Source organism: Citrus sinensis, chromosome 5 (genome assembly GCF_022201045.2).
Source record: "Citrus sinensis cultivar Valencia sweet orange chromosome 5, DVS_A1.0, whole genome shotgun sequence".
Classification (NCBI taxonomy): domain Eukaryota; kingdom Viridiplantae; phylum Streptophyta; class Magnoliopsida; order Sapindales; family Rutaceae; genus Citrus; species Citrus sinensis.
In genome coordinates this window covers 27,754,247-27,766,803 of record NC_068560.1, presented here as the reverse complement: position 1 = coordinate 27,766,803, position 12,557 = coordinate 27,754,247, and the positions used below count along the sequence as shown (strand labels likewise).

At 37.4% G+C, this 12,557-nt stretch overlaps 1 non-coding gene and 1 pseudogene across 1 annotated transcript; both read left to right on the top strand.

The window, feature by feature from the left end:
- The window catches only part of LOC127902680 (putative UDP-glucuronate:xylan alpha-glucuronosyltransferase 4), a 38,122-nt pseudogene continuing 25,565 nt past the window's right edge, over positions 1–12,557 (top strand).
- Positions 10,109–10,215, top strand: LOC127902809 (small nucleolar RNA R71). The gene has a single exon (XR_008055447.1). It is a non-coding gene; the product is annotated as a small nucleolar RNA R71 (small nucleolar RNA).

The window sequence follows — 12,557 nt, the reverse complement described above, 5'->3', positions numbered from 1 at the left end:
AAAGGGCTCGATATTATCGGAAAACACATCAAGGATCACAAAATTAAAGTTGGTTTAGTAAATATAAACGATGATGATGATGATTATAATAGCTTACGTGGCGACATGCATATTGAAACTGTTCACGTATGTTTCGACCATGTGGGTGAGGATAAAAAGTGGGAAGACTTTTTCCCGGAGTGGATTGATGAAGATCACAAGTGGGGCCCACCGACGTGCCCGGATATACCCATGCCGGCGCAGGATTACCGGTATCTCGACGTGATAGTGGCTAGGGTTCCCTGCCGAGGAGACGGAGATGGAGGTGGAGGGATGAGGGATGTGTTTAGGTTGCAAGTGAATCTCGCGGTGGCGAATCTAGCGGTGGAGAGTGGGTGGTTGAAACCTGATGTTGATCGGCCGGTGTACGTTGTCTTTGAGGGTTCTTGTGGGGCCATGGTGGAGATGTTCAGGTGTGATGATCTTGTGGAGCATGCAGGGGATTATTGGGTTTATAAGCCTGACTTGAGGAGATTGAAACATAAAGTGTTGATGCCTGTTGGGTCATGCCAAATTGCTCCTGCTTATGCCCAAACAGGTGAGTTTTTGCTTCTGTGTTTTTTATTTTTTATTTTTTTGGGTTTTGGGAAAACAATTCGTTTGTGTTTTAGATAGTGAGTAGTTTGAAAACTGAAGTAAAGTTGGTGATCACTTGACCAAGTACAATTTTTTAAACCGAACGTTAACTTACTGTTTGTATTCAGTTGCAACAATTTTACAACGTTATATGCTTTAAAATGTCACTTAAAGTTTCATAGATATCTTTATGAATTTGTAGTCGCTGTTCTTGTTTGCTTAGTATTTTTAGCACAATTTCTATCCTTGTTATGTTTCTTGATTATTTACAAAGTAGTATTTAAACCCCTTTTTTTCCCTACTTCAGTGACTGTTTTACGTGGGCGAATCTATGGTGGGAATGAAAATATTATGATTTTAATCGTGTGAAGATAGCTCATTGTGCAGAAGTGAGGAAGAAGAGTCAGCATGTCAAGTTACCAGCTGTCATTTGTGCCACGTCAGAAGGTCTACGTTAGCAGCAGTTACCAGCCTAACTAACATCACAATGCATACTCTGTATTCTGTTATTTGATTAGCTGAGTGAGCTTGTGATTAATAATTAGTTAGTAAGCAATTAGTTAGTTAGTGAAGCATGTATAAATAGCTGCACGTTTCGTGATTGTTTGTATGTACAAAAAATATCAATTCATTACTGAAATAAAGAATTTTCCTCTGCATTTTCTCAGCTGCCAAACAGCAGCATTTATTCAGTTTTACAATTTCTTCATGGTATCAGAGCATGTAATTAGATCTATCCAATTTGATTGGTGTGATGAAAGAAAAAGTTGTCTGATTCGTAGCTACTGTATTTTGATTGTTTGTAATGGCCATGATTGGCTCTGATACCATGAAGAAATTGTAAAACTGAATAAATGCTGCTGTTTGTCAGATGATGAGTGGCACCACTGTCCAGGTACCAACCTTCATCTGCAGGTCCTTCACAATATGCAGCAGAAGCAGTTCCAACCCAGGGCATACCAGAATTATCAGATGCACAAGGATATCCAGACTGTGACATGTGTAATCCATTATTGTTGACAGGCCATGGATCATCATTTGTTGGATAGTAAGGTATGTATGCAGGTTCATAGTTAGCTATGTAGGCAAACTTTGAACCTTTTCCTCTTTGAAATTGTCTTGGTGACTGAGGTATGTAATTCTCTTCAAATCTATGCCAGCATTCAACAGCTGTATGTCCTACTTTGAAGCAAATCTGACATGTATTCATAGAATCATTACTGTTGGATACTTGTGACTCAAAAGGGGGTAAATTTCCAGTACCATTGAAACCAGTACTGCCAAAAGAGTCTCTTCCAGAAGAACCAAATCTATTGCTTCCCATCATCATTTGATTTCTTCCTTGATTACCAAAATGACCAGTTCCAGCAGGAAAACCCCTTGGATGAGAATTCAAAAACATTCCTCTACCATTAAACATACCATTTCTACCACCTGAGTGACCATTATAATTACCCTGGACACCTCCTGTATATCCTCCTCTCCTAGTATGACCTCTTATTTGAGCATAGTATGCATTCATCATACTATTATTATTCCAGTTAGACATATTAGCATAGTTTGCATTAATCATGTGCTTTTCACTTTGATTTTGTTCAAGCCTAGCCTCATGAGTAAGTAATAGAGCATAAGCATCATCATAATCCAATTTTCTTGCTGTGATAAAGGTAGCTAAATCCAAATAGCCAGCTCCTAGACCATTGAGGATTTGCTGCAACATATCTCTATCTGATACAGGACTACCAGCACATGCTAATTTGTCTGTAATTTGCTTCATTTTTAAGCAATATTCTTCAATACTTAGTGAATCTTTTCTTAAGACACTCATCTCATACTTAAGTTGAAGAACTCTAGCCTCAGATTGTACACCAAACCTTTTCTCTAGTGTTTTCCATATATCGAATGAAGTAGTGCATGAGTGAACTAAACTGAGAATACCTTCAGTTATTGAGCTAAGAAGCCAGCTGAGTAATGTTTGATCTTGAGATCTCCAGATTGTATATTCAGGATTCTCGATCTGTTGAGAAGAGCTAGCAACTGAAGATGCTATGAATTGGTTTGGTGCAATCTTTTCTCCATTAATGTATCCTTCAAGTCGATTTCCTCTAATGGAGGCCAGGACTTGATTTTTCCAGAGCATGTAATTAGATCTATCCAATTTGATTGGTGTGATGAAAGAAAAAGTTGTCTGATTCGTAGCTACTGTATTTTGATTGTTTGTAATGGCCATGATTGGCTCTGATACCATGAAGATTTGGCCACCCAAATTCTCAAAGCTTATTGCATTTACTTAAACTCCATCATGCTGATAAGTTTTCTCTGAATATGGTTAAGCAAGCAACACAACATTTCTGTGAAGCATGTCAGTTGGGTAAGATACACAAGTTGCATTTCCCAGTTACAGAAATCAAAACCAAATCAGCTCTTGAGCTCATACACACTGATCTTTGGGGTCCCTCACCAGTTATTTCAAGAGAAGGTTTTAGATATTATATTAGTTTTATTGATGATTTCACTAGATATACTTGGATCTACCCATTGAAATTGAAATCAGAAGCTTTAGAGGTTTTTAAGCTATACAAGTTACAAGTTGAAAACCAATTCCAAACAACCATTAAGATACTGCAATCTGACTGGGGGGGAGAATACAGATCATTCACTGAATTTTTAAATCAGTGTGGCATTTTATTTAGGCACTCTTATCCTCATACTCATCATCAGAATGACTTAGTTGAGAGAAAACATAGACAAGTGGTAGAATTGGGTCTTACATTGTTAGCTCAAGCCAAACTTCCTTTGCATTTTTGGTGGGATTCTTTCCATGCTTCAGTTTATCATATCAATAGGTTACCAACTTCAGCTCTTAAAATGTTGACACCATATAAAAAACTTTTCAAACATAAAGCTGATTATAAGATGCTGAAATGTTTTGGTTGTGCTTGTTATCCATATTTGAGAGATTACAATAAGCATAAATTTGATTTTCACACAAATAAATGCATATTCATTGGTTATAGCCCTGCTCACAAAGGATATAAATGCTTTCATCATTCTGGTCGTGTATACATAGCAAGGCATGTCATATTTGATGAAAATGCATTTCCTTTTTCTTCAGATCCTGCTTTTAATTCTGAGAACAGAACACAATCAATATCCAGCTCTGCTTTGTCCCATCATCAAGTTTTCCATTTATCCAATCTTTCGGTTGTGTCAAATCCTTATAACAGCAGTTTTGAATCCTACTCTCCAGCATGTTCCAGCAGCATAGAACTATTCTCATCAGCGGATCATCAACAAGCAAATGAAGCTACACAATGTCAAACACCAAATCTCAATCCTGCTCTTGAACCTGTTCATGATCTAGACTCACCAAACACTACAGATCCTACTCAAATTCCATTACCATCTCAGTCCCAAATAACCTCAAACAATATTCAACATGTTCAAAACAATCACCCCATGACCACAAGAGGAAAAGCAGGTATTTTTAAGCCAAAAATGTATACTGCAGTGTTAGTTCACAAAGAGCCAGATTCAGTTGGTGAAGCTTTTTAACATTTTGCTAGTCCTCGAGCAAAAAACTAAAATAAAAACTACGAAAAGAAAATTCTAACTAAACCACTTTCACAGGTGATCGCGATTGCATTTAGCGTATGCAACAAGCCTTTAAACCCCTAGGCGGCCCTAGTGGACGAGTTATAGTCTCGTGAGGGTTTCCAGCGATGATACCCACAAACATCATCAAAAATGCCTCAAAGATTGCATAAAGTATATAGCTCAAAGAAAATTAAAAATATTAGCAAAGTTCTAACTTTAATTCAATGGTCAACCTCATCTCATATTGGATTCCTGTGTTGTGTGTGAATCAATTCAATCAAAACTCATTCTCAAGATCTTCAACATCAACAGCCCTTTGTCTCGAATAATAAACAGAGTAGGTCAAACTAACCTCATCATCTTGATCTCTTTTTTTTTTTTTTTTTTTCTCAGGCATAAATTTGCATTTTTTTTTCTTGAAGCACATGCTTTTTTTTTTTTTTTTTTCATTTCATTTCTTTGTCCATAATCAGGAGCTTTCACTCTACCCCTTAAGGTAGCCTTCTTCTCATGGTAGATTATCCTCTACATACTGGTGGTACATAGGCCCAAATTACTCAAGGATAGCTTCACTCTTAAGGGTTGTAGGTAGCTATTTCTGACTATGGTGCCTGGATAAACTTAAGTAATGTAGAATCGAGGCAAACAGTCATTTACTCAATCTAAAATTCTCAACTTAGGCTGTATCAATCTCAAATCTCAAGTCAAAATCTAAAAGAATTGATATAAGTGCGCAAGATATTTAAAGAATCACAATCAAGACGAAACTAACACAAGAATCAAGTATAAACTAAGATAATATTCATCCCTTTCTAAGAACCATATTTATTGTCAATCATAAACTCATCATAGGCATTAAAATCTTTTTTTTTTTGAATAAAATGAAAAGCAAATATTCCCACCCCCAAACTTAAAATAAACATTGTCCTCAATGTAACGAAAAAGAAAAGGAAAAGAGAAACTCCCCCGATTTTGCACTTGAAGATAGAAAGTTGTAGCTGAGTCGTTGAAAGGCATGTGGAAAGTGGATGTTCATCGACCCCCGAACTCGTGCAAAATCTAGATAAAACAAAATAAAATAAGTAAAAGAAAAGAAAAAGAATACGAAAAAAAAAATTGATAATAATAAAGTTTAGAAAGCTTGGGTTGCCTCCCAAGAAGCGCTTAATTTATAGTCATTAGCTTGACTATCTTTGGTCGTCATTCAAGACTAGACATCTCAATAGCTATCTTGTGCTTATCAAATGCAGCATCCAAATAAGGCTTCAATCGATGACCATTAACCTTGAATGTGCCCTTTGTATCATGTGAAACTTCTACCACGCCAGACGGAAAGACTTGTGTTATTGTAAAAGGACCAGACCAACGGGATCGCAACTTGCCTGGGAAAAGCCGAAGTCGAGAATTATATAATAAAACATTTTGGCCAACTTGAAATTCACGTCTGAGTATATGCTTGTCATGCCAATGTTTAGTGCGGGCTTTATAGATTCGAGCATTCTCATAAGCTGCATTGCGAAATTCATCCATTTCATTAAGTTGCAACAATCTCTTTTCTCCTGCTGCTGGCATATCAAAGTTCAAAATCTTCATCGCCCAATATGCCCTATGCTCAAGTTCAACAGGTAGATGGCATGCTTTTCCGAATACTAGACGATAAGGAGACATTCCAATAGGTGTTTTGAAAGCTGTTCGATACGCCCAGAGTGCATCGTCTAATTTTATCGACCAATCCTTCCGTGAAGCATTTACTGTTTTCTCCAAAATTCTCTTTAATTCTCGATTCGAAACTTCAACTTGGCCGCTAGTTTGTGGATGGTAAGGAGTGGCAACTCTGTGTGTGACTCCATATTTGCTCAAGAGGGCTTCAAATTGTCGATTGCAAAAATGTTTGCCACCATCACTTATAATTGCTCTTGGAGTGCCAAACCGTGTGAAAATATTTTTCTTCAAAAACCTCACAACAACCCGAGCATCATTGGAAGGCAAAGCAACAGCTTCAACCCACTTAGAAACATAATCAACAGCTACCAGAATATATTTATTCTTGAAGGAAGATGGAAACGGACCCATGAAGTCAATTCCCCAGACATCAAACAATTCTACTTCAAGAATATTAGTTAGTGGCATTTCATTCTTCCTTGAAATGTTACCAGTTCTCTGACACCGGTCACAAGCAGCAATAAAAACATAAGCATCTTTAAATAAAGTGGGCCAATAAAAACCTGATTGAAGCACTTTTGCCGCAGTTTTGGTTGCGCCAAAATGTCCACCGACTTCTCGAGAATGACAGTGTTGTAGAATGCTTCTCATCTCTTCTTCCGGGACACATCGTCGAATGATTTGGTCTGAACAATACTTATACAAGAATGGATCTTCCCAAAGATAATACTTAACATCTGAAAAGAATTTCTTCTTCTGTTGATATGATAAATCAGAAGGAACAACGGCGCTTGCCAAATAGTTCACGAAATCTGCATACCATGGTGCGTCGCAAGTTTGCAAGGCCAACAGCTTTTCATCAGGAAATTCTTCGGTGATTGAAACCATTACATTATCCCCTCGCTCTCCCTGCTCTAACCGAGATAAGTGATCTGCCACTAAATTTTCAGATCCCTTCTTATCCCGAATCTCTAAATCAAATTCTTGTAGTAAGAGCACCCAACGGATCAGTCTTGGTTTAGCATTTGCCTTTGTGAACAGATACTTGAGAGCTGAATGATCAGTGTAAACTATTACCTTGGAGCAAATCAGATATGAGCGGAATTTTTCAAGTGCAAACACAACGGCTAGAAACTCTTTCTCAGTGGTAGCATAATTTAATTGTGCGTCTGTCAGAGTTCGACTTGCATAGTAAATAACATGCAACATGTTTTTATACCGCTGCCCCAAAACTGCTCCAATAGCATAATCACTCGCATCACACATAACCTCGAACGGCAGATCCCAATCTGGAGCCATAATAACTGGAGCTGAAATCAGTTTCTCCTTTAAAGTGTTAAAAGCCTGCAAACACTTATCGGTAAAATTGAAAGGCACATCCTTGAGTAAAAGGTTGCATAAGGGTTTCGTTATCTTTGAAAAATCTTTAATAAAACGTCGATAAAACCCGGCATGCCCTAGAAAACTTCTTACTGCTTTCACGGAAGTTGGTGGTGGCAACTTCTCAATGACTTCGATCTTCGCTCTATCTACTTCAATTCCTTTAGCTGAAATACGATGACCTAGCACAATGCCTTCTTGCACCATAAAGTGACATTTTTCCCAATTCAAAACCAAGTTTGTCTCCTCACATCGCTGTAAAACTAGATCTAAATTGTTTAGACAATGATCAAATGAAGATCCAAAAACTGAGAAATCATCCATAAACACCTCAATGAATCTCTCCACCATATCAGAAAATATTGCCATCATGCAACGTTGAAAGGTAGCTGGTGCATTGCATAAGCCGAATGGCATTCTTCTATAAGCAAATGTACCATAAGGACATGTGAAGGTGGTTTTCTCTTGATCTTCTGGTGCTATAGGGATTTGATTATAGCCTGAATATCCATCTAAAAAGCAATAGTAGGCATGACCAGCAAGTCTCTCCAACATTTGATCAATAAAAGGTAGTGGAAAATGGTCTTTTCTAGTAGCAGCATTAAGTTTTCTGTAATCCATGCATACCCGCCAACCTGTGACTGTCCTTGTTGGGATAAGTTCATTGTTGTCATTCTTCACGACCGTCATTCCTCCTTTCTTTGGTACCACTTGCACTGGACTGACCCATTTGCTATCAGAGATTGGATAAATTATCCCAGCATCCAATAATTTAAGCACCTCTGCCCTAACCACTTCTTGCATGTTTGGATTTAGGCGCCTTTGTGGCTGTACTGTCGGCTGATAACTCTCCTCCATTAGAATCTTGTGCATGCAAATTGAAGGGCTTATTCCTTTGATGTCGGCAATAGTCCATCCTAGAGCAGCTTTGTGATCCCTCAAAACTCGAAGTACCTTTTCCTCTTCAAGATCTGTCAAGGCAGAAGAAATAATAACTGGTAGCTTAGAGTTATCATCTAAATAAGCATACCTTAAATGAGAGGGCAATGGCTTAAGCTCATGTTTTGGAGGTTCTTCTATTGAAGGTTTTGGTCTAGAAGGATTTCTACCAAGCTCTTCCAATTCCGGCTTTTTCGAAGGCAAGTAAAATGGTGAAGCTTCCAAATACCGAGCAACTTCCTGAATACTTGTATTCGTAGATTGAGTAGTCCCAGAGTGAACAATACATCCTTCTAGTGTGTCATTCGGCATTGTATCGCGCAAGCTCTCAATTATCTCCTTATCAATGGTGTCTATTTGAAGGCACGTGTCGATCTCTGATGGGTATTTCATTGCTTCGAACACATTGAAAGTGACTTGCTCATTTTGCACCCTAAGGATTAGTTTTCCTTCTTGGACATCAATAAGAGTTCTTCCTGTGGCCAAGAATGGTCGGCCTAAAATGATTGGTATCTCTCGATCTTCAATCATATCCAAAACAATAAAATCTGCAGGAAATATAAACTTGTCGACCTTAACAAGTACGTCTTCAATCATTCCTCTAGGATATTTTATAGACCTATCTGCCAATTGAAGAGAAACAGTTGTTGCCTTTGGTTCACCAAGTCCTAATTTCCTGAAAACAGAGAGAGGCATCAAATTAATACTTGCACCTAAATCACACAAAGCTTTATCAAAATACGTATTTCCAATAGTGCATGGGATAGAAAAACTCCCTGGATCTTTCAACTTCGGTGGCAATTTATTCTGTAGAATTGCAGTTGACTCTTCAGTTAACAACACGGTTTCATGCTCTTCTAATTTCCTCTTGTTGGATAAAATTTCTTTCATGAATTTAGCATAGCTTGGCATTTGTTCTAATGCATCTGCAAAAGGAATGTTAATATGCAACTTTTTAAAGACATCAAGAAATTTAGAGAACTGCTTATCTAATTTGTTTTTCCGAAGGCGCTGAGGAAACGGGATTGGAGGGACATAAGCTTTGACTGGTGCTGATTGTTGTGATTGTGGAATTTCTGTACTTGTTGTCTTATATGTTCTAGTGGTGTCTTTAGTTTGCTCCATGTTATCTTCTTCAACTTCCTTTACTTCTTTAGGCGGATCTTCAAGTTGTCTACCATTCCGAAGCATAATTGCATTCATTTGTTCCTTTGGATTTGTCTCTGTGTTGCTCGGCAGAGAGCCTTGTGGTCTGCTGGATAACAAGTTTGCAATCTGACCCATTTGCACCTCGAGGTTCCGGATTGATGCAGCTTGATTTTGAAAAGTTGTCTCTGTTTTGGTCATGAATTGAGACATATTTGTTGTAAGTTGGGTAAGAGCATCTTCCAAATTTGACTTCTTCTCTTGTGATTGGAACCCTGGAGGTGGTTTCAATGTATTTTGATTGTTGTTCCATGACAAATTCGGGTGGTTTCTCCAACCAGGATTGTAGGTATTAGAATATGGGTTATTTTGTTGCCTCTGAAAGTTTGACACATAATGAGCTTGTTCAGCAGATGATGACGCAAAAGGACTTCCAACTTGGCAGTTGACACTGGTATGGTTCCCTCCGCATAATTCACACACTTGAGTTTGAATAGCACTGACATTTAGGTGCTCCAGTTTATTAGATAAAGCAGTCATCTGTGCAGATAAAACAGTGACAACATCAACATTATGGGCTCCTACAATTTTCCTTGGCATTGATCGCTCTGAAGTCCACTGGTAATTGTTGGATGCCATCTCCTCCAATAATTCATAAGCTGCTTCTGGTGTTTTTCCCATTAACGTTCCTCCTGCTGCAGCATCAATTATTGTTCTGGTATTGGATCCCAAACCATTGTAAAATGTCTGCACCTGAAGCCAAACTGGTAGACCATGATGTGGACATTTTCTTAGTAGGTCTTTGTATCTCTCCCATGCTTCATATAATGATTCCATCTCGAACTGAGCAAAGGTTGTGATGTCATTCCTCAATTTGGCTGTTTTTGCTGGAGGAAAGTACTTTGCTAAAAACTTCTGTGCTAAACCATCCCAAGTAGTGATTGTTCCAGCAGGGAGTGAGTTCAACCACTCTTTTGCTTTATCTCTCAGTGAGAACGGAAAAAGCCTTAGCCTGATAGCATTGTCTGAAACACCATTTTGCTTAAATGTGTCACAAATTTCCAAGAAATTTGCAATATGAGCATTTGGATCATCATTTGGCATCCCAGCAAACTGTACTGACGTTTGAATCATCTGGATTATGGCTGGCTTAATTTCAAAATTATTGGCTTGAACGGCAGGACGTGCAATGCTTGAGCGAGCACCATTAACTGTAGGTGCAGCATAATCTCTTAAGGGTTTTGCTTCCTCATTTCCATGTAACGCTTCGTCAGCCATGATTAGTTGTTGCTCCTGTGAAGCTTCTCTCCTTTCTTTATTAAGCCTTCTACACGTACGTTCAATCTCTGGATCAAAAGGCAATAAATCAAAACTTCTTGAGCGTCTCATAAAATTAAACAAGAAAATAAAAATTCAAATAAAAACAATAAAAATAAAATTCAAATTAAACTAAGGTTAGTTGGTATCGATACTAATCCAAACAATCCCCGGCAACGGCGCCAAAAACTTGTTGCGTAAATTAGCAAGTGTACTAGTCGGCACAAGTAATATAATGAAGAGTAGAGTATCGTCCCACAGAGATTGTATATCCTATTAGTTACCAAAATTATTCTAACTCTAATTTATTTGAACAATCGAATAAGCGAATTTAGATTAAAATAAAATAAAATAAAATAATTAAAAATTAAACAAAGATGCAGACAGTAATAGAAAATTACCAAGAGATTAAAACACTAGGACATCCGATTTCACCATAACCAATCCAATTTAATCCTCCATCTATGCTATTAAAGTTTACTACCCATGTTGACAGTGAATTTCCCTAATTTATTCAATATCCTCTCTCGAGTAATATCAAAAATATCTCCACATATCAACCCACTATATCTCTATGTGAATTTAAATATGCAAAGATTCATTAAGCTCTATGGAAATTCTTAAATAAGACTGCACGAATCACGTTGGCACATCTCTGTCTTTCGTTCAATTCATGGCATCCATTACACAGAGCAAAAATACATAAATCTCCTCTCGGTCTCATTATGTATCCTCAAATCATTCAAATATTGGCCAGATATTTAAAAGCATTAAGCACAATAATGAACACTCAATCATGGAATAATTAATTAAAAAAAATAACATAGATTTATGGAATTAAATCTTCATAGTTAGGCTACATCGTAGCCCTAGTAAAATAAATTAGTTCATGGGAATATAAAGAGAATTCATTAATTTAATTGGAAACATTCAAGCAAGATAATAGAGAAGAGAGAAAGAAAAACTCAAGAATTAATGTGTCTTCCTTCTGCTCTAAATTATTCCCGCTGCTCTCGGCTTTCCTCAAAACTTGCGGCTGCTGCTCTTCTCTTTATTTTCTCTTGGCTGCTATTCTCCTTGTGCGGCTGCCTTTTTCCTTCTCCTGTGCTTCCGCTTGGCTTTGCCCTTTTATAATATTGTGACTTCTTCCAAATCCTTAAATGAAAAGGATTTCCATACAAAACAAATCCAGCCCACCTTTCAAGCCCATCCACGTATTTCATTCCTAATCCAATCATAATTAAAAGCAAAATCCTCTCCACGTGTTGCATGCCATATTCTCTTTGTAAATGAATTCTTCAATGCTTCCTCCACGTGCTGCATGCATGCTTAATGATTAATTAAATTAAATCCTTTGTGATTTGTTTCAATTAATTCTCTTTAATCCCATATTGTACCTAAAATAATAAAATATAAAAATTAAAATAAAATTAACATAATAAAACATAAAATTAAGTTATGAAAGCATTAAAATAATAGATAAATTATGAGCACATCAGCTTTGCAAGACACAAATTGGTTTACAGCTATGAAAAATGAGTATGATGCACTAATTGAAAACAGAACTTGGTCTCTAGTACCAAGAACAGAAAATCAAAAAGTTGTTGGGAATAAGTGGGTGTATAGAATAAAGTATAACACTGATGGCAGTGTAGTTAAGTATAAGGCTCGATTGGTGGCAAAAGGGTTTCAACAGATTGAAGGTGTGAATTACTTTGATACCTTTAGCCCAGTGGTAAAGCCAGCAACAGTGAGAGTAGTTCTTAGTCTTGCAGTGATGAATCAGTGGATAGTTAGACAGGTGGATGTCAACAATGCATTCTTGAATGGTGAGTTATCAGAGGAAGTGTTTATGCAGCAACCTGAAGGCTTTGTTGATAAGAGTAAATCTAACTATGTTT